General features: G+C 37.7%; 1 pseudogene; it reads right to left on the bottom strand.

Annotated features, from left to right (window-relative positions):
* Positions 1–114: 114 nt before the first annotated feature.
* LOC133314202 (uncharacterized) lies at positions 115–27,922 on the bottom strand (annotated as a pseudogene).
* Between the last annotated feature and the right edge of the window lie 27 nt (positions 27,923–27,949).

Genomic DNA, 27,949 nt, shown 5'->3' with positions numbered 1-27,949 from the left:
ACCCTAACTTTTGCCTAGGTTGCTCTTTCGAGTTTTCAACCTATCAGGTCGCTTTAATTTTTGCTTAGGTCGCTTTTTCATGTTTTCAACATAGCAAGCAACTTCTTCTTCTTTTTAAGCATAATACTTCTTGACTGCATTTGAATTGACCGGGAGTGATAGATCTTCACTGTCCATCTTTGTGAGTATTAGGGGACCTCCGGAGAAGGCTTTCTTCACAACATAGGACCCGTGATAATTGGGAGTCCACTTTTCTCGATTATCCTTTTGAATTGGAAGAATCTTTTTGAGCACTAAATCTCCTTCTTGAAATTGCCGAGGTCGTATTTTCTTCTCATAACCTTTCTTCATCCTCTTTTGATACAATTGGCCATGACAAAGAGCATTTAATCTTTTTCCTTCAATAAGATTCAATTGATCAAGTCGAGATTGGACCAACTCTGCTTCCTCCATTTCTGTCTCCATCAGGATTCTCAATGAGGGAATCTCTACTTTAATAGGGAGCACTACTTCCATTCCGTACACCAAAGAGAATGGGGTGGCACCTGTTGAGGTACGAATGGAGGTGCGATATCCGTGCAAGGCAAAAGCAAGCATTTCACTCCAGTCTTTATATATTATCACCATTTTTTGAATGATATTCTTGATGTTCTTGTTTGTTGCTTCCACTGCTCCATGCATCTTTGGTCGATAAGGGGAGAAGTTATAATGCTGTATCTTGAAACTCTCGCACAATTCCTTCATCATCTTGTTATTCAACTTGGTTGTATTGTCAGTAATGATCTTGTTCAGCAAGCCATAACGATAGATCAACTATTTCTTGATAAACTTGATGACTACACTTCTGGTTAAACTGGCATAAAAAGCAGCTTCGACCCATTTGGTGAAATAATCAATTACGACCAAAATGAAATTATGCCCATTTGAGGCTTTTGGTTCAATTGCCCCAATGACGTCTATTGGGTGCTAGGTGCTTTGTAGGACATTCCCTTACTTAGTCTATCAAGAGAAAACTCATTTGTTCTCAAGATATTGACCCAGTTGCACAAGTGCACGCATCAAGTAATAAATGGGACTATTAGTGTGATAAACAGAAAACAATTTTAACAAAAGAAACGGATCCACAATTCCATTCTTAACTAGTTGTGTTCTCAACTCAAGACTTAACCCTTTGAATTTATTTAGGTCTTTTCACTAAATGGCTCACAAGTTTTCATATTCCTATGGCTCCCTTGACTCCAACAGTTACTAAGTACAGAACCTTCAGGGAACAAGGTGGTTCCTTATTCCTAAGGAAACCAGTAAGATTGTTTCCACAATCTTACCTTCCTCCTATGATTAAGTTGTCTGAAACCCCTTCCTTGAGGAAGTTCCTTTCTCAGTTGCATTCAATTTCCATTGATACCCAGATATTTAAAAGTACTTAAATCATAGAAATACAAAAGGTTCAATGCAAGATTTTTAAACACAGGTCATTAAGAACTTCACAACTTTTCCATTCTAAAATAACTTAGCCCATGGCTGAAAGTACAAACGTAGTTATCTCAATATGAAGTCCCATAGATTCGAGACTCAGATTGAAGAGAACGATTGGATGAGAAAAGAAATAACAAACTTATATTAATAAACACAAGTTGATTACAATAATAAGAAATAAAATGGAGGTTTGCTTGTGAGGAGTCTCAAATGGTGATGAAGAATGGAGAGAAGAGTGTTGTCACTTAGCTATTGTTAAAACTATACATGTTATAAAACAGAAATTTAAACTATGAAATCTATGGTTTCCTTCTTAAGGAACGAGATGGTTTCTTCGTCTTGGGCTCTCCTATTTATAGGCTGAGGAAGGTGATGGAAAACTTGTGGTTTTCCATCAGTTGTTCAGTGTTTGTGTGGAGAGGCGGTGGATTGCTGTTTTGACAGGTGAGGAAAGTTGTTCGAAGTGATAACTTGGGGTTGAATTTTGCCTTTTTGCTCTGAAATGCAAATGTCTTTACTATCCTTTTAACAAATGAAAACTCTTCCTTCTCTACTGTACATGCTCCTTGCTGCTTGATTATTGTGCACTCTCTGCTTTTGGAAGCTTCTTTTTAGGCTTTTCCTGCAAAGTGGTTGGTCAGGATAAAGGTTAGCAGAGCAGGTTCAGAAATAAGTCAATATGTTCCCTTTTCTTTCCTTTATCAGTTATTATGCTGACATTCGTTCCCTTTCTAGTATTTTCATTCTTATTGTCTAGGAATGACTTTTATCAGCAAAATTGGATACCATGCTACGGAACAGATGAGCTTTTATCAATAAAATCAGCTTAGATAGGAACGGATTTTCGTCCCATCAACGTCCATCCCCCACATTGAAAATGGCCAAGGTGCTGTTAAAACGTTCACATAGTTGAAACAATCAGTCTCCATATTCAACCAATATTAGCCTGCCCTCAAGATTTTCCTTGTCATTGCATACCCGTTTGCGTGAGTCCCAAAAGAATCTTCATGAATAATCTCCTCTGCTTCTCCTACATCAACACATCTAAAAAGCACCATGTCATGATTCTTCTTGTAGACATCTTCATTCAAAAAGAAACCCATTGCTAGTCTCCTCAAGGTTCTCTTATCATTCTCTAAGGCACCAAGAGGATTGTTGGGTGCTGATGCTCTCAAGGATGTTCCCTTTACTTAGTCTATAAAGAGAAAATGCTTTTGTTCTCTAGATATTAACCCAATCGCGCAAGTGCACACATCAAGTAATAAGTGGGATTATTAGTGCCCAAGTTATCGTTTCCACGAGGATAGAACTCTAAATAATACCTTAAACTATTTTGAAAAGAATTAAAATGTAAGAAAATACAATATTCAAACTGTTTGGTCTTTCGTTCCCTATTGTCTTGGGGATGTTCCCTCAAGGTGATAGGTTCATATTGACTCTAAACAACTCCTCGCGTCGTTATGAATTAAATCCTTCCTGATGTAAGAAGAAACAAAGAAGATAATTAGAGATTTGGTTATGTTATCATGAGATATTAAATACTGAAAACATAAAGATAACAATATTTAAGAGACAACAAGATGGATGGATAATAGAAATAGTTTTTATCACAAGGAACAGATCCATGTTCCATTCTTAAATGGCTATACTCTCAACTTGAGACTTAACCCTTCTGGATTTGTTCAGGTCTTTTAACTACCAACTCTGATTTCTCAGCTCATGGACTAAAATGGCTCACAAGTTTCCATATTCCTATGGTTTCCTTGACTCCAACAGTTACTAAACGAAGAACCTTCAGAGAACGAGGTGGTTCCTTATTCCTAAGGCAACTAGTAGGATTGTTTCCACAGTCCTACTTTCCTCCCATGATTAAGTTGTCTAAAATCCCTTCCCTAAGGAAGTTCTTTTCTCAGTATGAGTTCAATTTCCATTGATACCCAAAGAGTTAAGTTTACTTAAATAACAGAAATACAAAAGCTTCATTGCAAATTTTTTTAGCATAGTTCTTTAAGAACTTCAGAGTTTTTCCCTTCCAAAAATAAATTAGCTCATGGCTGAAAACACAAACATAATTATTTCAATCTGAAATCCCATAGACCTGAGATTCAGTTTGAAGAAAACGAGTGAAAGAGAAGAGAAATAACAAACATATATTAATAGGAAACAAGTTTATATTACTAAGAAAAATGGAGAAGTATGAATAATGCTCGTGAGGAGTCTCAAATGGTGGAAAGAAAATAGAGGAAGAGTTGTTGTCACTTAACCATTGTTAAAAACTATACAAGTGAAAAATAGAAAATTAAACTATACTAGATGATCTCTTCTTAAGGAATTCTATATTTTCTTCATGTTGGGACGTCCTATTTATAGGCTAGAAGAGTGGATGGCAATCTTGTGATTCTACTTCAGTTGTTCCTTGATTGCATGAAGAGGCGGTGCAATAATGCTTTGATATGTGAAGCAAGTTGTTGGATGGGACAACTTAAGGATGAGATTTGCCTTTTTCTTCTGAAACCACATGCTTGCTTTTTTCTCTAATCCAATGGCTGCTCTTTATTCTCTACTGCACATGTTTTGTAAGAACCCGCACCGTTAATTTAGGAAATTAATTAAATGAATATGAGAATTAGGAAATAATTCCATAATTGACCCTAATAATTATGAGAAGGCTTGAATAATTATAGAAAGTAATTAATAATGTTGAAAGTCTCTTTTCTGACGAAAAGTGCAGATACTGGTTCTGCTACTCGGTATAAATGCGTACCGATGAAGTATCCCAGAAAATTATAATAAGTGCATGAATAATCCTAGAATAACACATAGGACTTGTAAAACAAGTTTCAAGTCGAAATGATGAGAACTGGTGCCAGAACTGACACTGGCTATGTAAAAGCGCGTACCAAAAAGGTGCTGCGAAAAATAAAATAAAAATATGAAAAATCTTAGAAAAATGAGTAGGTTCAGAATCCTAAGTTTGGGATTAAAATGCTAAGTGTAGCTATTAGCGCTAATACAGTGCGATTAAGACTTAAGTGGGCTATAAAAGGGCATGGCACACACTTCTAGGTCAGATTCTTGTGCCTCCTACGTGTAGTTTCTGAAGGAGCTGCTGCCACCTTCTTCCATGGCCTCCCTTGCATGAAAAACTCTCCAAGTTACCTTTTTTTCCTTGATTTCTTCATCTTTAAACTAGTATACACTTGAGAGCTAGCATTGTGAGGAGGTGTGGGTGCATATTCTGAGTCTTCAGCCACTGTGTGAGGTGTGGGGGGGGGGGTGCTGTTACCTTTGGTTGTGGGGTTGGAAAAACATTTTCTTTGGCCTTTGAAGCTCCAAGGAGCTACCTTGTGAAGTAAAAGACCAACCTTGAAGCTTTTTTTCGTGCCCTTGTAGAAACATAAACCTTTGGAGCTGATTGGTGAGCTCCAAGAGCATCATCCACCTCTGTTTTGCTGCTTTGGGAAAGTGTTGAACCTTGATAATGAGTTTTAATGGTTTAAAGGTTGAGTCTTGGCATGTTAATGAGTTAAAAAAGTAACCAACCTGAACATGAACCTAAAAGGGTATAAAAATGCATGCTTGGACGTTTTAATGGGTTAAAAACCCAACCTTGGAAGTGATATCTCACGAAATGCAGAAATTGCATTCTGTCGCGAAATATCCGGATATGATATCTGGATATGGGGTCTTGAGATATTCGAATATGGATATCCGGATATAGATATCCGGTTATGGCCCCGACATATATTCGGATATTCTGGGTTTTCGAGAACAGTAACGGTACTATTCATACAGAATGCTATTTGTGGGTTGTGGACCCATGATTAGTTAATGTGAACTTCTGTATTAATTAATCTAAGTCAGAACCTAAGTGGTTAAGGGCTTATGGCTTTGTGAGAAGCCTAAAGACTTGAAATGTAAAGGAAGGCGTTGTCTGTATGTCTTATGCTTGTTGTGTTTGAATATTGATTTGATTGCTGGTCCAAAACAGATTGTGATTCTGTTGTGTGTGGACTATTGGCTTGGATAGTTAGCTTGTAAGGTAAGCTTTCGTGTCCTCGGTTTAGCGATTGTTGGTTCCACCATATCCCATGGGGGGATGGTTTATATGCATGATGTGTTTTCATGTATTGTTTTATTGAAATGCTATTGAGCTGTTAAGTGCAAATGCCTATGATACGTATGTGGTGTTCGCCTTAGACGGGATTAAGTTCCTGTGGGCAGGTACGACATGAGCGCGTACTGTATGGGTAATAGACGTATTCCTGCACCTCTCTGATCAGTAGAATAGTTATAACATATATGACATGATTATCTGCTGCATTGCACTGATTTTGGAAATGATATTGAATTACTGCTTTTAGAACTTATATTGCACATGTAAGTGAGCTTGGGGTGGAAGATCCTTGAGGACCCCTTGTCTTACTGAGATTTCTGTTTAGAGATCTCACCCCACGTTTGGGGAACATATTTCAGGTTCAGGTAACCCAGGGGTTGAGACCTCGGGCGGCAGGAGGCCGGAGCTGAGTTAGATGTTTGCTGTTATGATTATATGTTGGATGCTAATATGTTATCTTTATGATTATGTTGTTATTGTTGAGACTCTGTTGGGACTTGTTGCCTTATTTGGTGAGCATGGGGATTGTCCATGCCACATTTGATTATGTATAGTTGTTTAGACTTGAGTTGTATAAACTATCAGGGTTTGTCCGGCCTACGTGTTGTAGTGTCATGACTAGAGACACAGTTAATGATTTGTATATATATGAGGTTATTCAGTGTAGATAGTGGTCTTTTGCAATTTACATATAAGAAATGTTTTTGAAATGAATTAAGTAATTCAACTTGGTAATGATAATGACGTCATAATTGAAAGTAAAAAGTTATTCCGCAAATTTAATTAAGCGAGGCTTAATACGATAGCATGTTAACAAACCGGGTATACACGGGGTGTTACATGTTTCTTCCTGCTTGATTGTTATACTTCTTTCTACTTTTTGGGAGCTTCTTTTCAACGTTTCCTGTAAAGTGGTCAGAGAGGAGGTTTTTGGAGCAGGTGAGCAACTAATTCAAACCATTCCCTTTTTCTAGCATTATCAACTGATTACATCATCATCCATTCTCTTTTGGTACTTTTATTCTCAAGATCTAGGAATGTGTTTTTAAGGTAAAAAATGATCAATAGTTGACGGAATGGATGGAATTTTACCATTAAAAATGGGTTCAAATGGGAACGAATTTCCGTCTCATCAAGGATATTCTCTATTCTTAATGTAGCATTTGATATCATGATACCACGGCTTCTCGTTGAGCTCCTCTTCCATTATTTAAAAATACACATGCTGATCACAAGTTTCCATCCGTACTAGTGGCATATCTCTGTCATGGCTTATCTTGAACATTGATTATAAAGTGGCTAAAGCATCATCCAATTGATTGTCTTCACGAGGTATGTGATGGAACATAACTTCGTCGAATTGCTCAATTACCTCCCTTATGTAGCATAATAAGGACTAACTTGGCATCTCGAGTTTCCCAATCTCCTTTTAGTTGATGGATAACTAGAGCAGAATCTCCATACACCTTAAGAATTTTTTCTTTTGATTCTATCGCCGCTTGGATTCCCATGGCACATGTCTCATATTCTGCTATATTATTTATACAATCAAAGCACAACCTGGCTGTGATTGGAATGAAATGGTTCTCTAAGGAAATTAGAATAGCTCCAATTCTATGCCCCAGTGCATTAGATGTCCCATCAAATAATAAAGTCAATTCTTCCTTCTGCGAAGACTCTTCTACTCTTTCAAATAAAGCCATTATATCTTCATCTGGGAAATCACTCTGCATCGACTGATAATCTTCCACGGGCTGGTGAGCCAAATACTCAGCGAGAGCACTGCCTTTTATTTCCTTTTGAGTGACATAGACAATGTCATATTCTGATAACAGAACTTGTCAACGAGCTATTCTCCCAATAAGAGCCTATTTCTCAAACATATACTTGATTGGGTCCATCTTTGACACTAACCAAGTAGTATAACACAATATATATTGCCTCAAGCAACGAGCAGCCCACGCCATAGCATAACACTTTCGTTCCAACAAAGAATAATTTGCTTTGCAACTGGTAAACTTCTTGCTCAAGTAGTAAATGACATGCTCCTTTCTACCAGATTCATCATGCTGCTCGAATATACAACCCATGGATTCATCAAGTAATTTCATATACATAATGAGAGGTCTTTTTGGCACCGGAGGTACCGAGACAGGGGGCTTTGCATATATTGTTTGATCTTCTTGAAAGCCTGTTGACAATCTTCATTCCGTACTACAGTTTGATTCTTCCATAACAATTTAAAAATTAGTTCACAAGTTGCAGTTAATTGAGATATGAAACTAGAAATACAATTCAATATCCCTAGAAATCCACGAACGTCCTTTTCTGTGCGAGGAGCTGGCATATCTATGATTGCTCGGACCTTGTCAAGATCAACTTCTATCCCTTTTTGACTAACTACGAACCCCAATAATTTTCCTAACTTCACACCAAAAGTGAATTTAGCCGGCTCCAACCGGAGCTTGAACTTTCTCAATCGCTGAAAAAGCTTTTGTAGGTTGACTATGTGATCCTCTTCTGTTTAAGACTTTGCAATAATGTCATTTATATAAACCTCTATCTCTTTATGCATCATGTCGTGGAACAAGGTCACCATCACTCTTTGATATGTTGCCCCTGCATTTTTCATACCAAACGGCATTACTTTGTAGCAAAATGTTCCTCATAATGTGATGAATGTGGTCTTCTTTATGTCTTCAAGAGCCATTTTGATTTGGTTATAACCCAAGAAACCATCCATGAAAGAGAAAAATGAGTGTTGAGCAGTATTATCCACCAGAACATTGATATGAGGAATCAGAATGTCATCTTTGGGGCTAGCTTTATTCAAATCTCGATTATCAACACACATTCAAACCTTCCCATATTTCTTTAGGACTAGAACAATGTTAGCAACCCATTGAGGATACTTAGAAACTGCAAGGGAACTAGCATAGAATGATTTTTTCACTTCTTCTCTAATCTTTAATCGCATCTCCGCCTTCATTCGCCTCAACTTTTGCTTAACTGGGGGGACACTCAGGCTTCAAGGGCAATATGTGCTCAACTATGCTAGCATCTAGCCCAGGCATATTGATGCTCCCCGGCAAGAATACCGATCGCACAAGTAATATAGAAAGTAAGTAGAGTATCGTCTCCATAGGGATTGTGATCGTATATCAATTAATTGTTCCTTTTAAGAATGGAAGAGTTCAAATGGTTTGTGACAAATATTGTCGATTTGTGTAAAAGTGAGAACTAAAAATAAAGACTTGTTTTTGTAATTTTATTTATAAGAAATAGAACAATAAACTGAGAATTAATTTTTGTAAATGTGAGAAAAGCATTGTAGCTAGAGCGCACTCACCATATGATCCCCCACTTATTACTTTGGATTGATTTAAAAATACTTATTTATATAAATACTCAGATAATTATCATCTAGAATAATTAGTTAAATCCCAATCCCTTGGCAATTTAACGCTTTAATCTCAATTGGAATCCTAATCCCTTAGTAACCCCTCATGAAAATTAAGCAATGAACACGATAATTAAAGCATCTGCAATTAATTATACATCTATTCCTAGCATGCATAATAATTGTTATCTTACCCCCTTTCAAGATCAAAAACCCCAATATTCCTATCTAGGGTTCTAACCCTCAAGCTATCATCCACTATTAGATTGATCAAGTCTAATAAAGGAAATAGAAATTTCGCACAAGGAAAAGATAAAGAAATTATATAATAACAAGTAAAAAGAACCAATCCGTCGTAACAAGGGTTCACATAAGGATTGTGACCCTAACTACAATAAAGAAAAACTTAGCCAACCATTGTCATGGCTGATAAATTAATATTCAATGTTACTTGGAATGAAAGAATGTAGATGGAAGAATAAAGATGGTCAAGAATTTCTCCTCTGAGCTCTCCTTCTGAAGCACGACGATCTCCTTAGGTTCAGAATACCTAATTCTTGTGCTGAGCCTCCTTTTTATAACCTTTCTTTTTATCTTCCAAAATTGCCCTTTACAAACCACGGGCTGTGATTTCGCAATCTGGCGCTCTTAGCATCAATTTCACGCTGAGAGCGTGGCTGCCTCTGAATGCTGACGCCACTAGTATAACACCTCACAATTTTAAATCAAGTAATTAAAATATTAAGTGAGCAATCAAGTGATGGATTAGTGAAAATCCAAAAGATTAGGCCAAAATACAAAGAAAGGGCAAAACGGTAATTAGCCAACACGCAACCCTAGGAAGATAAAAATTGAGTAGAAGGTCTCAGATGGTAAAAATAACCCTGGAAATGGGTTCAGAACGAAAAATTGAGTGGACAGGCAAGTTTCAGAAAAATCAGTGAATAGTGTTTTTCGCGGGTAAAAATACCGCGGTACGATTGCACCGTAAAACGTGCCGATTGAGTTTTGAGCTCTATGTTTCAAATATGAGTTAAAAATGGTCTAATGAGTTAGGAAATATGATTTCTTATAATATTCGATGAAATTAAGACAGTTTGGGGAAGCGTGCCAATGACGCGCATAATAGCTTAAAACAGTGTTTTCTCCGAACGAATGGAGGACTCTTAATTCATCTGATCAAGCATATTTAAAGAGGAATAGTTAATGTTAAAAATTTGAGTTTCTAAATAGGTTGTGAATTTACGGACGTTTAGTGGAATCGGAGGAAAATTCGGATTAGTTTTAAATCGCGTAAGGTGGCGGTGGGACCCACCCCACTTAAGTGACTTAAGCCACATGTGCTTGGCACTATTCATGCATCACTTTCCTCCCTCTTCTTGCTCAAACCCGCAGCCACCATAGCCCTTCCCCTCCAAGATTTCATTTCACCATAACTTAGCCATTTCTTCACCAAATCCATTGATTCTTGTCTTGAAATTTGATGGAAATGGCCTTCTAAATCCATTGGTGGTACTCCCAAGCCTTGAAAGCCACTAGATTTTGAGAAAAACCCTCCCCAAAGCTGCGGCCCTTTCCTTTAGATTTGTGAAAATGGTGTTGATTGATGCTCCAATGGTGGTATGTTTAGGAGGAGCCTTGTGCCAAGCTTTTGGGTGAGTTTCCTTGTGTTCCAATGGTTTAATTTTGTGGTTGAATTTATGAACCCTAAAGAGGGCTTGTTGGATTGATGTGTTTAGAGAGCTCAATTGGAAAATGTTTGTACATGAATGTGTCTTAGAATGATGTGTAGTAGCCATAAATGCAATAAAAATTATTGATGAAAAATGTGAATTTTTAACTTAGAAAATTTTGAGGTTGTCATGACTTTGAGTTTTGAAAATGTGTTAGGATTGGATTGATGAGTTGTTGTATGATTGTATGTTGATATAATAGGATTGTATGAGGTGTGGAATGATTAAAGTTGTATGGAAATTCCTTGGAATGCCATAGGGTAAAATTCGATTCTTTGAGGAAAGATTGAGGAATTGATGTTGAAAAATGATTTGGATGATGATTTGTGTAGTTATATGGTGCTTAGATGGGTTGTGTTGTGCTTGGAGAGTGTTTGAATCAATGGAAAAAAATGAATTGTGTTAGAGACCTAAATGAGCCCAGAATGAAATATTTCGCAAAACGATGCGTAAATGTCGGAAAACGGAAAAACGACGATTGAACTAGCCTCTAAACAACCTAAGGGAGTGTTATAAAATGAGAAAGAAAATTTAAAAAAATAAATCTCACATTTACACTACAATGGCCGAACCATCAAGGGAGGATGGGAAGGATTTTTGTGTTTTTGCGTTTTGATACTATTTTACGAGTACTGATGGATGTACATTATTGTATAGGTTGTCGTACGTCGACCTGAATCCCGAATCTTGAATCAGTGAATTGCCCTTGGTCCGGGACCAAGTGGATTGAGGTAAGAAATTGGTTCATTGCATGTGTAATTATAAATTAACATGTATGGGTTGAACTGAGAGTGATTGGGAATGTCCTCTGTGTAGGCATTCCGCTGTGTACCGAGTTGAGGGATAAGCTGCTGCGGAGCTTGTGGAAACACGAATTAAGGTAACCTCTTGGTACTGGGGCTTGTTCCCCTTTTCTGTTCCACCTTGCCAGTTGATGGTAACGGTAGGAAGTGTGTATGAATAGTATAGAACACATGAGCATGCATGCATTATTGTTATGGGTACTGCAGTACCGAGTCTCTGGCCAGTAGACAGTTTTATTAGCCTTCGGGCATTTTCGGACTTCCGCTGGATAGGTCTCCAGGAGGGAGTTCCAGTTGACTGCGGTCATGGTGTGTGATCCGGGTAGGAGCACACTAGGAATGTCTTTGGCGTTTTGGTTGGTTTGGGCATCATGGTTGTGGTTTCTGTGAACACACCTTGGATGATACCCATAGGCTTATATATGCCGAGGGCGTACGTGGAATTGGGGTTACCATCCCGTATCGTCGTATTTTGTTCTCTTTATATTCCCCATTCTCTAAATCCCTTGCTATATCCCGTTTTCAAAGTGGTTGTTGTATTCTATTGATATGCATCGAAGTGAACCATTGGGTGGAGTTTTCTCCAGAACCTCTTGGTTACTGAGATATATTCGTATATCTCACCCCATCTCGGGGCATTTATTTCAGGAGGTAGCAGTGGAGCAGGAGCCTCGGGCAAGAGGCCCGCAGAGTGAGCGATTGAGCGTTTCTTATTTTGCATTTTGTTGGCCGTGTGGCCTAGGCTAGACTTAGGGCATGAACATGTCATTTGTATTTATTAGTAGCTTCATTAGCATCTTGTTCATGCCATTTTGCCTAAGTCTAGTAGTGATGTATTTGGTTATGTTGTCTTTTAAATTAAGTTGAAATTTTAGAAGAATGTAATTTGAAGTTTTAGTTTCAAGTTGTAATTTGTAAAGCCATATTGTAATAGTATTGATGCATGTCTAATTATGATGGAAGGGCCTTAGGCCTATTTTAGGTTATGATAATATGTATGATGGAAATATGCATGAAAAAGGTGTTAGTGATTGCAACTACTTAAGAATGATTAATATGGACTCTATGTTTAATAACTATAAACTGGATTGGGTTGTAAGTGCCCCAAGGCGTTGTTGGTCCTTGTGTGTGCCACCCATTGGATTATTACTGTATTATCATGTGTTTATTAGGTACATTTGAGGTTTAAATGATCTTTTACAAATTTGGGATTATTGGAAAAACAAAGGAAACTCTGGCGAATTTTCTGTAGAATTGACAGATTTTAGGAAAACTTCGGGAGAGCATATCTCCCTCCATAGAGGTCCCCTAGGGACGTGCCATACGCCATTTTGAAGGTTGAGATGTCCTCTACCTTGTGTCAAAATTTAAGGAAAATCTGGGTTGATATTCGGCCTGAAAAAAATAGAGAAACACGGACTGCCATGTGCCCCTGCACCTGAGGCAGATTCTGGACCGGATTTGGGAAATTAATTCCCGCTTCGTTTCTCAGTCAAATTGAGTGTGTGATATATCAAAATGAAGTTTTAGATGTCTAGTTTGTAGGATAAAAATTTGAGAGCAAATGGTTGAGTCGATTGAGTGCAGTAATTCGAGCAATGTGAGTGGTTTGGAGCTGTTTTTGGGGTTGTTTGGGCTAATTGCTTATCCAACTTCAAACGGCGATAACCGGAGCAAATGAGCTCCGAATTGAGCGTATGTTAGCTTGTTAAAAAGGGAATTAAGTAACACAAAGATATAATCTGAGAAGAAGGGTTGGTTGCGATCGGTTTGGTCGCAGAAAAACTTAGAGTGAAACATGTTCGAATTGGTAAAAAACGTAAAGTTGGAAATTGGCTAAGTGAGTTTATGGGAACTCCTTAGTAACTTATAATAAGTAACGTAAGTGATAAAAATAGTTTAAATAAGTCTTCCGCAAGAGTTTACGGTTACAGTCACAGCTTTTAATTATTACGCCTTTTTATGTTTTAAATGCTCGTGTAATAATCGGAAAAAAATTTATTCGCGTTTTATAAATGAACTGCTGTGATTGTAACTGCGCTTAATATCATAATTAATGTTAACAATACCGGTACGTAACGGGCTGTTACATTTTATGGTATCAGAGCAGTTTTGTTAGGGAACTCTGATAATGAGTATATAGTTGTGTTGTGTGTTGCATAGTTGTATGTAGATTCTTATCGATTACTGCATATGTGATTCCTTAGTGTGGGTCTGATCAACCCATTCCTTTGTGTTACATGCGTAGTCATCGTAAGAAGCCTGCGTGGCAACCTTGGAACACCAAATGTAAGTCCTTAGCCTGATGTTGTGGATGCAGTGTTGACTGCTCCATGGACAAGAGATGGCAGTAAGTAAAATATGAATATTATAGGACTTATGGGAAACAGACTTAAATGTTTCGTCTGACCTTGTAGATGAAATTTATAATGCTGGATTATAAGTGAAAGTTGTAAACAAATCTATGATATGTACGGTATTGCATGGATGAACCTTGTAGTACCATGAATAATAAAGATATATAATTGAGATGAGTCCATAGTATGGAAATGGTATGGGTAAAGCTTCCAAGTATGTGTGTAGTATAGTGTGTACAATGGACTTGGTGAATAGACTTCATCAAGGTGAAAGGTTTAGAACCTGTTGGATTATTGAAAATGGTGAACAGATATGCTTAGGCATGAGTTTGAATATTTTATGTTGACTAGAAGTTATAAGTCCTTGATGGATGATGTACACTTAAACAAAGTGAGATGGTTCATGCAGAGAAATAAATAGAATAATTGATGATTAATCCTATGGGATTTGACCACTTGAAATTATAATGTTGGTCAATTGTTAAATTGAGATGTATCGAAATATGGGATTTAAATCCATAAGGAGGTAGTATTGATTAAACATAGGCGAGATGAATTAATTATGTATTATATGTATAAGGAAGAAGTTGAGAGAATCGCCATGGATGGCATTGAACAAGGTTCATTGAGAGTATGATTGTCCGTAACGGAATAATGGTTTAGCTTGACCGATATGCCATGAAGGAAACAAATATGACTATATGTGTGCGTTAATGTGTGGAATTCTCCTTGGAAATGGCTACTATGTAGAGATTCAGGTGTTACGAAGCATAAGAGGATTGATCCATGATGGAGGTCTCTTGGAAATCTCAGAGAATGAATATCGTAATTTAAATGGCCTAATTACTTGTGGATGTTGTAATGCATTGTGAATAATACCTAATGGCCTGATGGCCAGTATACCTATTCTGATGAATAAACGGATAATAATCCAGTGATGGCCTAAGTGCCAGTATACATATATATGTATGTACACCTTGTGACGGCCTGAGCGCCTAATTATCCGTGTTGAGGTAAATTATTATATATATATTTTTTTTGTAAAAGGACAAAGAGGCCGAATGAAATCCCCGATGATGGGAAGTATCTGAAGAGATTGTATGATTAGAGAATGAGCTAATGTACAACCTGATGGGAAATCATGTGATTAGTGTATGAACTAAGTTACAATAAAGTGTGGAATTATGTGTTTAGCAAAAGAGCTAATGTGTAATGTCAAAACAAAAATGATAAGATTAGTTAATGAGTTGAGGTATAAGTGTTAGTGCAAGGATTGATATAATTTTGCAGTGCACGGATTGAGGTGAAATTAGTCCTCTGGGATAGGACGAATATGTTTAGAAGATCCCTGTGTGATGGGAAGTATATGTGAGATGTGTGCAGAACTTTGAGAAAATTCTGGATTCACGGAATAGAGATTATGTTATGAACTATGCCAATTGAATAGTCAAAGTAAGAGAGAAAACAATCTGTGAGAAGAATAAGCAAGGAAGAGATAATGGACTATAGATTTGAACGGTAATATGACAGAAAAAACTATTAAAAGTTAGAAAACGTGTACGAAATTACGAAGAGAATGTGAATTATGATAATAGTGACTTATGTGTAAACTATCAGTGAGAAGAATGAAATGAGAGAGTAAGACGAATTGACTTATATGTAACAGGGTATATTATACCACTACTGCTATGATTATGGGGATAACCCCATGTGAATATACCAAAGATATTTTGTTGTTATATACAGAGTGATACAGACACCAAATGGACTGGGTCCATGTGTGATCTGGAGTGTACGGGGTACCAGTTTTGCCGTTATATACGGATATGTTATAAGTATGAACTCCCCTGTGTACTGGGTACACGTTTGCTGTTGTATACAGATGTGATGTAAATATGAACTCCTCTATGCACTAGGTGCACGTTATGAGACTTGATATTACCATCTCTGTGCGGCTTATGTGCCCGAAGTGTGTAGCCATCTCCGTGCGGATTATGTTCCCGGAGACTATTATTATGTTATACGAGTAATATGAGATGAGGAAGTATCCCGCAGTGATGAGACTGCTATTATAGTTGAATTGATCTACATAAGTGCACAAATAAGAAACGTTGGGAATACTAATAGAACACAGTCAGCAGGTGGTAGGTTATCATTACTGCATGGATTATATGGGTGGATTCTCTGATCGGTGGGTCATTACATCTGGGGCCCTGAGGACAGCAAGAGCTCGAGCGGTTAAAACCTGTGAATGTTGTTACCCACTGTATTGAGAGAGTTCTTCCATGTGATTAACGCAAAATATGAGGTCAGATATTTGTAAATGGACAATAGTATGTCGGAATTGGATACAAGAGGTGAGGCATAGTGTGTAAATTTTTTTTGAAGTGTGATAGTGAAACACTATTGTGGGTGTAAAGTAAGTTTGATGAAATAATTTCGGCTCCAAGTGAGGTAGTAAATTTGTTGGAATTCTCGTCTTATGATGAAAGAGATAATAACGAGATTGATGTTGACAGATTGAGTGAGTGTCCTTCTAGGAAGGCTGGTAATGATCAAGAGTTCAGATTAAAGGAGTGTTATATATAATCGCATATGCCACTTATGGTGGAAAGTGTGTGGAAAATGCACAATGTTGATGTTGTTTTGGTTAAGTATTAATGAGGTATAGCTGAGTGCTGTGGTAGCTTTGAATATTCCGAGAGACTGATATACCAACCGATGGTAAATTGTATAAGTAGTGGCAAGGATGGATTTAGTTTTATGTGACTTGATAATGAAGTTTCAAAGATTCCTATAGGATGAGACTTGTATGTGAGAGACATGACATTTTTAGTGGTCCCTCAGTTAATAGGGAAATGGGTGTTGAAAAAGGATTCGTCCCAAGGTATTTGGTGAAAGTTGGTAAAACTGTAAGGTGATATTATATTGAATTTGTCATCCAGGATTAAATGACGAGGATTACGAAGAAGTAGTATAAATAAGTGGAACAAATGGTTAAGTTGCAACACCGGAGTGGAATGAAAGCTGAAAATAGTTAGTGGGAGAAAATATTAAGCATGAGGCCTTCATGTGGAGGTCATTAATGAGTGTTGTGTTTAGACTGTGAGAGGTCTAAGTATGGAGTTGAGCTGGTTGAGTTGGTAAAGTCGAGATGGTTAGGCTAATAAAGAGTTTAACAATGAGTGTAAATTATGAATATGAATTTGTAGGTGGAAAAATTTCATGAAGTATTTGTGGTCGAAAGGCCTTATAGGGCTAATCGAAAATATAAACTAGTATGGGTATTGCTAGTTTCGTATCACAAAGAGAAAGATATAGTTGTGAGTACCTAAAAAGAGGTGAAGACACGTGACAAGGAAAAATAAAGTATATGAGTATAGAATTTAATGTGAGTCGTAATTGTAGGACACGACAAAGTGCCTTTGAAACTAGAAAGTATGTGCTTGGGTGAAAGCCAAGAAAACAACGAAATGATAAGCGTAGTAACAGTAATAGAAAGAAATGGTTGTTGGGGTATTGTGAAAACAGTGAGGAAAGCGAAAAGAGTTAAGTACTAAAGAACATGTGAGTTGGAAATACTCCAGGAATAACTAGTGAATGTGCATGAGAACGGTTAGAGCCTAGTATGAAAACGATTAGGTGCTTTTGAGAACGACCATGGGTCAGAAGGATGGATAAAGATGAGAATGAGGTAAATTGATACCGACAAATCCGTAATATGGTTATATTATTACCTACAAATCAGCGAAAGAGAAACGGTAAACCAGAGAAAGTTTAAAGTATTGGGAATTAAAATGTCACAGAACCATGAGAGACGAGTAATTATGAAGGATCAAAGGATAACGAGTATCATAAAAAGGAGATCATGCTTGTGATAAAAGTAATATGGTAAAGATACACACTTGAGGATGCTACTTGGGAGCGAGAGGATGAGATTCTCCGGCTGTGTCCTGAGTTAGTGGGTGAGTATGATTTAATTTTGCGGACAAAATTCTAAAAAGTTGGGGTGAATATAACACCTCACAATTTTAAATCAAGTAATTAAAATATTAAGTGAGCAATCAAGTGATGGATTAGTGAAAATCCAAAAGATTAGGCCAAAATACAAAGAAAGGGCAAAACGGTAATTAGCCAACACGCAACCCTAGGAAGATAAAAATTGAGTAGAAGGTCTCAGATGGTAAAAATAACCCTGGAAATGGGTTCAGAACGAAAAATTGAGTGGACAGGCAAGTTTCAGAAAAATCAGTGAATAGTGTTTTTCGCGGGTAAAAATACCGCGGTACGATTGCACCGTAAAACGTGCCGATTGAGTTTTGAGCTCTAGGTTTCAAATATGAGTTAAAAATGGTCTAATGAGTTAGGAAATATGATTTCTTATAATATTCGATGAAATTAAGACAGTTTGGGGAAGCGTGCCAATGGCGCGCATAATAGCTTAAAACAGTGTTTTCTCCGAACGAATGGAGGACTCTTAATTCATCTGATCAAGCATATTTAAAGGGGAATAGTTAATGTTAAAAATTTGAGTTTCTAAATAGGTTGTGAATTTACGGACGTTTAGTGGAATCGGAGGAAAATTCGGATTAGTTTTAAATCGCGTAAGGTGGCGGTGGGACCCACCCCACTTAAGTGACTTAAGCCACATGTGCTTGGCACTATTCATGCATCACTTTCCTCCCTCTTCTTGCTCAAACCCGCAGCCACCATAGCCCTTCCCCTCCAAGATTTCATTTCACCATAACTTAGCCATTTCTTCACCAAATCCATTGATTCTTGTCTTGAAATTTGATGGAAATGGCCTTCTAAATCCATTGGTGGTACTCCCAAGCCTTGAAAGCCACTAGATTTTGAGAAAAACCCTCCCCAAAGCTGCGGCCCTTTCCTTTAGATTTGTGAAAATGGTGTTGATTGATGCTCCAATGGTGGAGTATGTTTAGGAGGAGCCTTGTGCCAAGCTTTTGGGTGAGTTTCCTTGTGTTCCAATGGTTTAATTTTGTGGTTGAATTTATGAACCCTAAAGAGGGCTTGTTGGATTGATGTGTTTAGAGAGCTCAATTGGAAAATGTTTGTACATGAATGTGTCTTAGAATGATGTGTAGTAGCCATAAATGCAATAAAAATTATTGATGAAAAATGTGAATTTTTAACTTAGAAAATTTTGAGGTTGTCATGACTTTGAGTTTTGAAAATGTGTTAGGATTGGATTGATGAGTTGTTGTATGATTGTATGTTGATATAATAGGATTGTATGAGGTGTGGAATGATTAAAGTTGTATGGAAATTCCTTGGAATGCCATAGGGTAAAATTCGATTCTTTGAGGAAAGATTGAGGAATTGATGTTGAAAAATGATTTGGATGATGATTTGTGTAGTTATATGGTGCTTAGATGGGTTGTGTTGTGCTTGGAGAGTGTTTGAATCAATGGAAAAAAATGAATTGTGTTAGAGACCTAAATGAGCCCAGAATGAAATATTTCGCAAAACGATGCGTAAATGTCGGAAAACGGAAAAACGACGATTGAACTAGCCTCTAAACAACCTAAGGGAGTGTTATAAAATGAGAAAGAAAATTTAAAAAAATAAATCTCACATTTACACTACAATGGCCGAACCATCAAGGGAGGATGGGAAGGATTTTTGTGTTTTTGCGTTTTGATACTATTTTACGAGTACTGATGGATGTACATTATTGTATAGGTTGTCGTACGTCGACCTGAATCCCGAATCTTGAATCAGTGAATTGCCCTTGGTCCGGGACCAAGTGGATTGAGGTAAGAAATTGGTTCATTTCATGTGTAATTATAAATTAACATGTATGGGTTGAACTGAGAGTGATTGGGAATGTCCTCTGTGTAGGCATTCCGCTGTGTACCGAGTTGAGGGATAAGCTGCTGCGGAGCTTGTGGAAACACGAATTAAGGTAACCTCTTGGTACTGGGGCTTGTTCCCCTTTTCTGTTCCACCTTGCCAGTTGATGGTAACGGTAGGAAGTGTGTATGAATAGTATAGAACACATGAGCATGCATGCATTATTGTTATGGGTACTGCAGTACCGAGTCTCTGGCCAGTAGACAGTTTTATTAGCCTTCGGGCATTTTCGGACTTCCGCTGGATAGGTCTCCAGGAGGGAGTTCCAGTTGACTGCGGTCATGGTGTGTGATCCGGGTAGGAGCACACTAGGAATGTCTTTGGCGTTTTGGTTGGTTTGGGCATCATGGTTGTGGTTTCTGTGAACACACCTTGGATGATACCCATAGGCTTATATATGCCGAGGGCGTACGTGGAATTGGGGTTACCATCCCGTATCGTCGTATTTTGTTCTCTTTATATTCCCCATTCTCTAAATCCCTTGCTATATCCCGTTTTCAAAGTGGTTGTTGTATTCTATTGATCTGCATCGAAGTGAACCATTGGGTGGAGTTTTCTCCAGAACCTCTTGGTTACTGAGATATATTCGTATATCTCACCCCATCTCGGGGCATTTATTTCAGGAGGTAGCAGTGGAGCAGGAGCCTCGGGCAAGAGGCCCGCAGAGTGAGCGATTGAGCGTTTCTTATTTTGCATTTTGTTGGCCGTGTGGCCTAGGCTAGACTTAGGGCATGAACATGTCATTTGTATTTATTAGTAGCTTCATTAGCATCTTGTTCATGCCATTTTGCCTAAGTCTAGTAGTGATGTATTTGGTTATGTTGTCTTTTAAATTAAGTTGAAATTTTAGAAGAATGTAATTTGAAGTTTTAGTTTCAAGTTGTAATTTGTAAAGCCATATTGTAATAGTATTGATGCATGTCTAATTATGATGGAAGGGCCTTAGGCCTATTTTAGGTTATGATAATATGTATGATGGAAATATGCATGAAAAAGGTGTTAGTGATTGCAACTACTTAAGAATGATTAATATGGACTCTATGTTTAATAACTATAAACTGGATTGGGTTGTAAGTGCCCCAAGGCGTTGTTGGTCCTTGTGTGTGCCACCCATTGGATTATTACTGTATTATCATGTGTTTATTAGGTACATTTGAGGTTTAAATGATCTTTTACAAATTTGGGATTATTGGAAAAACAAAGGAAACTCTGGCGAATTTTCTGTAGAATTGACAGATTTTAGGAAAACTTCGGGAGAGCATATCTCCCTCCATAGAGGTCCCCTAGGGACGTGCCATACGCCATTTTGAAGGTTGAGATGTTCTCTACCTTGTGTCAAAATTTAAGGAAAATCTGGGTTGATATTCGGCCTGAAAAAAATAGAGAAACACGGACTGCCATGTGCCCCTGCACCTGGGGCAGATTCTGGACCGGATTTGGGAAATTAATTCCCGCTTCGTTTCTCAGTCAAATTGAGTGTGTGATATATCAAAATGAAGTTTTAGATGTCTAGTTTGTAGGATAAAAATTTGAGAGCAAATGGTTGAGTCGATTGAGTGCAGTAATTCGAGCAATGTGAGTGGTTTGGAGCTGTTTTTGGGGTTGTTTGGGCTAATTGCTTATCCAACTTCAAACGGCGATAACCGGAGCAAATGAGCTCCGAATTGAGCGTATGTTAGCTTGTTAAAAAGGGAATTAAGTAACGAAAAGGTATAATCTGAGAAGAAGGGTTGGTTGCGATCGGTTTGGTCGCAGAAAAACTTAGAGTGAAACATGTTCGAATTGGTAAAAAACGTAAAGTTGGAAATTGGCTAAGTGAGTTTATGGGAACTCCTTAGTAACTTATAATAAGTAACGTAAGTGATAAAAATAGTTTAAATAAGTCTTCCGCAAGAGTTTACGGTTACAGTCACAGCTTTTAATTATTACGCCTTTTTATGTTTTAAATGCTCGTGTAATAATCGGAAAAAAATTTATTCGCGTTTTATAAATGAACTGCTGTGATTGTAACTGCGCTTAATATCATAATTAATGTTAACAATACCGGTACGTAACGGGCTGTTACAACTAGCGTGGGTTCCACGCCATCAGCGTGGGAGTAAGAATGGTTTCACGCCATCAGCGTGAGTTCCACGCTATGAGCGTGGAGGTCTCTGATTCTTCACGCCATCAACGTGACATCCACGCTATGAGCGTGGATCTTCATTTTGGCAAATCTCCATTTGGCTCCTGTTTTGTCTGCTTTTCCTATAAAATCAGCATAAAATCAGTTGAACAATCCTGGATTTGGAATTTCAGCAAAGCAACAATAAACGTTGCCTTTTTACTCAGGATTAACCAATAATCTTCCTCATTTTTGGCTTGAATTTACCCATATGCTGAAGGCATATCAAATCATTCCCAGATTTAAACGTTGTTGTCCCCAGCAATGTACAGGACTCAATCCAGGACATATTCAATTAATCCAACATAACAATCCATAGACACTCTCAGACACAATATGCCATGCATGCCTGACCCAATATCATAAACTCCCAACAATGTCATCAGATTCTTTAAAGATACAAGTCTACATTGATTACCCCTCACACATATAAATAATATCCACTCAACACACAGTGTTTAAGGGTATCATGAGCACTCAATTACTCAAAGCTATAACACTACCATAGGCTTGATTATATTCTAAAAAATTCTTAAAAATGAAGAATCAAACACATGCATAAATTGATCAAAAGGACTTCACAGGTTGTAACTTGGCCGGGTTAAATGGTAGGAATATATAGATAGTAGCTCAAATAACAATGAGATTGAAAACTGATATTATTTCTTCTTAACACATTCAACTCAATGGTTTTGCTCCACTAATATTCCCACAGAATTTTGGGAATTAATTCCTTTCAGCCACATTTTATGCACATTCACCCTTTTTACTTGACCTTGTGGAGCTTACCTCAATTTCTTTGTTTTATTTTCAACACATCAGTAATTCAATCTCAATTAAGGTAAGTCACATGGATATAGGCTAAACCATCAATCATACATAGGTCATTTATCAACAAAATAAGTTCAGGCTCAAAGGGCTAGCAATGGAAAAATTTCATACAGGTGGGTTATTTTGGCCAATAGCTAACAAGAATAAAATGCCTTTATCATTTCAACCAATGTATACATAACAGAGAAACAGATCAAGTTCTAGAGTGTTACAATAGTGAGGTCTCTCAACAAGAAAATTCAGTGTTTAAGCTCAAACCTCACAGCTATGGTATCAATATAGACTTAAGAAAATTGACCTCAGATATTATCTGAATTTCACAACATTAGTTCAGACAAACGAGAAATCATGTAATCCAATTGTATCTATGCAATGTTATACCAGAAAGTCATACAACATGCTTCCAAGAATTCAGTCAAGCACATTAACTAGATAAGCACATTTAAACCTGAGAATTGCTTAAAAAACAGATCACTATTTTTTTTTATATATAGCACACAAAATAACTACAAAAATAACTAAGAAAATCAAAAGAGTTAGAATATCTTCCCTGATAGAAGAATTGCAATTCTAAGATGCAAGCCTACCATTCCCAGATTTAGATAATTGTTGTCCTCAGCAATAATTAAGCCACAAGAAGGAAGAAAAACCTGCACAATGGAACAAACAGTGGCATATAGGATAAACTATAATGCGCACATTAAAACATCAGAGAGAGATATGCCAACACAAAGTAACTAAAAGTACGAAAAAGAAAATAAACTAATATACAAAATCTCTGTCAGCAAGGAGATATAATCAACCCTCCATGTCATCCCCCTCAGCAGCGTGGGATGACTCAGCAAATGGAAGGTCCGGTGGTGCTGGATGCCTTGGTGTATGAGACCACCATTCCCAGATTTGTTCCAAACCATGAAGCCATGTTAAGAACTCTTTGCAGCATTGGTTTTTCTGAGAGATAGAGTCTCGGTGTTTCTTGACAAACTTCAGCTTCTGGTGATTCACACCCATCCTCCAACTAGTATCAAAAAGTTTGACCACCTCCTTTCTTAGTACCTTCTTCAGTATAGGATGACGCCTCCCTTGGGGTTTCCTCCTAGGTTTGTCATCATCTTTCAGAGTTTGAGGAAGCTCCTTTAATTCCACTTTTGAGGTACCATCTTCTTTGTAATCATCTGCTTTTTCAAGAACCTCAACCGCTACATTTTTTTCTTCCTTTACGACTTCAAGACTAAAACAATCGTCTTTGTGAGAAGAATGTTTTAGAGAATCAAAGATGTGAATAGTAACGGTTTCATCATTCATTCTTAGCTCGAGCTTCCCGTTTTCAACATCAATCAGTGCACGAGATGTAGCTAAGAAAGGTCTACCCAGCAAAAGATGCATCTCAGCTCCCCCTTCCATGTCCAGCACCACAAAATCAACAGGGAAGATGAACTTGTCCACCTTCCCAAGAACATCTTCAATAATACCACTAGGCTTCCTCACAGACTTATCAGCAAGTTGAAGAGATGCTAAAGTAGGCTTCAACTCGGTGATTCCCTAGGAATTACAAACAGAAAGGGACATCAAATTAATGCTAGCCCCTAGATCACATAATGCCCTGCCAATTTTGGTGTCACCAATTTCAACAGAAATATTGAAGCTCCCTGGATCATGACGCTTAGGCGGGAACTTCTTTGTAATAACAGCACTACACTCCTCAGTGAGTGTCACCGTTTGGCATTCTTGCAACTTGTGCTTCCTTGACAACAAATCCTTCATGAACTTTGCATAATTTGACATGCTAGCCAAAGCTTCAGCAAATGGAATGTTGACATGCAACTTCTTGAATATATCAAGAAACCTCCCATACTGTTGCTTCTGATCATCCTTCTTAAATCTTCCAGGATAAGGTGCCATGGCTCTCACATATTCGGGACTCAGCTCAAATTTCTTTTTTTCAGCAACAATAGGTGGCTCTTTTTCTTCACCTTTCTGAAGAAGTGTCTTAACATCAGAAGGAATCACCTCTTCTTTTTCTGGCTCCTCAACCGCCTTAAGCTTCTCATTAGCTTTCACCTTTGTGCTCAGCTTTTCTGGAGCTGCTACCACCTTACCACTTCTAGTTATGACAAACATACAATCCTCCATGGGATTTGTAACTGTGTTACTAGGGAAAGTGCCTGAAGTTCTATCAGCAACTTGCTTAGCCAGCTGGCCAATTTGATTCTCCAAATTCCTGATAGAAGCACTCATGTTTTTAGTATTGGCCCTAGTCTCTTCCATGAAGGCATTGGAGTGTTGAGCCATTTGTCCAACTAACCTCTTTAAATCATAAAGTTCCTTAGCTTGGACTGGTGGAGGCTGCAAGTAGTTGTTGGAATTGTAATCAAGACCTGTGCCTTGAATCTTCCGTTGATAATTATTACCTCCGGGAGTAAAATCCTGACCTCTTTGAACATTTTGCTGTTGAGGTCTTTGATCATACCAAATGTCATTCACTTGCATTTGCTTAGGTGAATCAGAAGGCATCTCAGTACATTCATTAGACTCATGATTATCCTGACAATATTCACACACAACAGCGGCAGCTTTAGTCTGAACACTAGCAAGCTGCATCTTATCAAGCCTTGATGTCAAGTTGGCTACCTGCTGAGATAACAACTTGTTTTCAGCCAGCACCGCATCATTACCTTCCAGTTGAAGGATACCCCTCTTAGGCTTGGATGACATCACTTCATTTTCATTGGCAGCCATCCTCTCAATCAACTCCAGAGTCTCATTTGCTCTTAGGGATTTAATCGTGCCACCTGCTGCACCATTCAACACTATCCTCACCTCAGGTTTGCAACCATTGAAGAAGATTCTAACTTGATTACCAGCAGTCAAGTTATACTGAGGACACCTTCTCATTAAGTCTTTGAACCAGTTCCACGCTCCACACATAGTTTCACCCTCTAACTGAGTGAAATTGGTGATATCATTCACCATCTGGTTGTACCTCTCCATCGAGAAGAACTCAGCAAAGAACTTCTGAGACATATCATCCCATGTAGCAATGCTTGTTGCAGGCTGCCTCTCCAACCAACTAAGAGCCTTTCCCTTAAGAGCAAAAGGGAATAGCCTCGACCGGATCGCATCGTTCGACACCTGCGGGTGTTTGGTTGAGTCACAGATCCTCAAGAATCTGTCAACGAATCGGTGAGGATCTTCACTCTCCTCTCCTCCAAACTGAGCTCTCTCCACCAATTGAATATGAGAGGACTTGAGCTCCCAATTGTTGGCAACATTTGGCTGAACAATGCTCGCATTGGGCCTGTTGAATAATGGAGTTAAGATAGTATCCATGAGCGGATTGTCCTCTTCATTGTTCCCTGCCATGGTGTGTGCTTCTTCAAATAGAATTTCTGACTCGTCGAATGCAAGCTTTTTCCGAGCAAGTTTTCTGTATCTCTTTTTAGTCTTGGTAATCTCCAAATCAAGTGGAAATTCTGGCTCTTTACCTCGCATACAACTCAGAAAAGAAATTAGTAGCACTGTTCAAATATCAAAAAAAATTATAAAAAATAAAATAAAATCCAATCATAAAAATCAAAATTAATTGATATAAGAAACATCAATCCCCGGCAACGGCGCCAAAAACTTGATGCTCCTCGGCAAGTATACCGATCGCACAAGTAATATAGAAAGTAAGTAGAGTATCGTCTCCACAGGGATTGTGATCGTATATCAATTAATTGTTCCTTTTAAGAATGGAAGAGTTCAAATGGTTTGTGACAAATATTGTCGATTTGTGTAAAAGTGAGAACTAAAAATAAAGACTTGTTTTTGTAATTTTATTTATAAGAAATAGAACAACAAACTGAGAATTGATTTTTGTAAATGTGAGAAAAGCATTGTACCTAGAGCGCACTCACCATATGATCCCCACTTATTACTTTGGATTGATTTAAAAATACTTATTTATATAAATACTCAGATAATTATCATCTAGAATAATTAGTTATATCTCAATCCCTTGGCAATTTAACTCTTTAATCTCAATCGGAATCCTAATCCCTTAGTAACCCCTCATGAAAATTAAGCAATGAACACGATAATTAAAGCATCTGCAATTAATTATACATATATTCCTAGCATGCATAATAATTGTTATCTTACCCCCTTTCAAGATCAAAAACCCTAATATTCCTATCTAGGGTTCTAACCCTCAAGCTATCATCCACTATTAGATTGATCAAGTCTAATAAAGGAAATAGAAATTTCGCACAAGGAAAAGATAAAGAAATTATATAATAACAAGTAAAAATAACCAATTTGTCGTAACAAGGGTTCACATAAGGATTGTGACCCTAACTACAATAAAGAAAAACTTAGCCAACCATTGTCATGGCTGATAAATCAATATTCAATGTTACTTGGAATGAAAGAATGTAGATGGAAGAATAAAGATGGTCAAGAATTTCTCCTCGGAGCTCTCCTTTTGAAGCACGACGATCTCCTTAGGTTCAGAATACCTAATTCTTATGTTGAGCCTCCTTTTTAGAACCTTTCTTTTCATCTTCCAAAATTTCCCTTTAGGAAGCACGAGCTGTGATTTCGCAATCTAGCGCTCTTAGTGTCAATTTCACGCTAAGAGCATGGCTGCCTCTGAATGCTGACGCCACTAGCGTGGGTTCCACGCTATGAGCGTGGGAGCAAGAATGGTTTCACGCCATCAGCATGAGTTCCACGCTATGAGCGTGGAGGTCTTTGATTCTTCACGCCATCAGCATGACATCCACGCTATGAGCGTGGATCTTCATTTTGGAAAATCTCCATTTGGCTCCAGTTTTGTCTGCTTTTCCTACAAAATCAGAATAAAATCAGTTGAACAATCATGAATTTGGAATTTCAGCAAAGCAACAATAAACGTTGCCTTTTTACTCAGGATTAACCAATAATCTTCCTCTTTTTGGCTTGAATTTATCCATATGTTGAAGGCATATCACATATCTTGGTATGACCATGCAAAAATAACATTGCAATCGCACAGGAGCTTAATCAACTTGCTACGCTCATATTCTTTCATACAGGTGCCAATTTTAATTTCCATTTTTCCATATTCAGTCCCCAAATTGATTATTTCAATTGACTCATTATGAGGTTGAATCTCTTTGGCTTCTTGTTCTATTAATATCATTAGTTCATGGGAAGGCTCTTAACTTTCTTC

The sequence above is a fragment of the Gastrolobium bilobum genome, unplaced genomic scaffold, assembly GCF_033153095.1.
Source record: "Gastrolobium bilobum isolate Gb01-03AN ecotype WA unplaced genomic scaffold, APGP_CSIRO_Gbil_v1 utg141578, whole genome shotgun sequence".
Classification (NCBI taxonomy): Eukaryota; Viridiplantae; Streptophyta; class Magnoliopsida; order Fabales; family Fabaceae; genus Gastrolobium; species Gastrolobium bilobum.
Note: the sequence above shows the minus strand (reverse complement) of the source record. Positions and strands in the feature narration are given on the sequence as shown.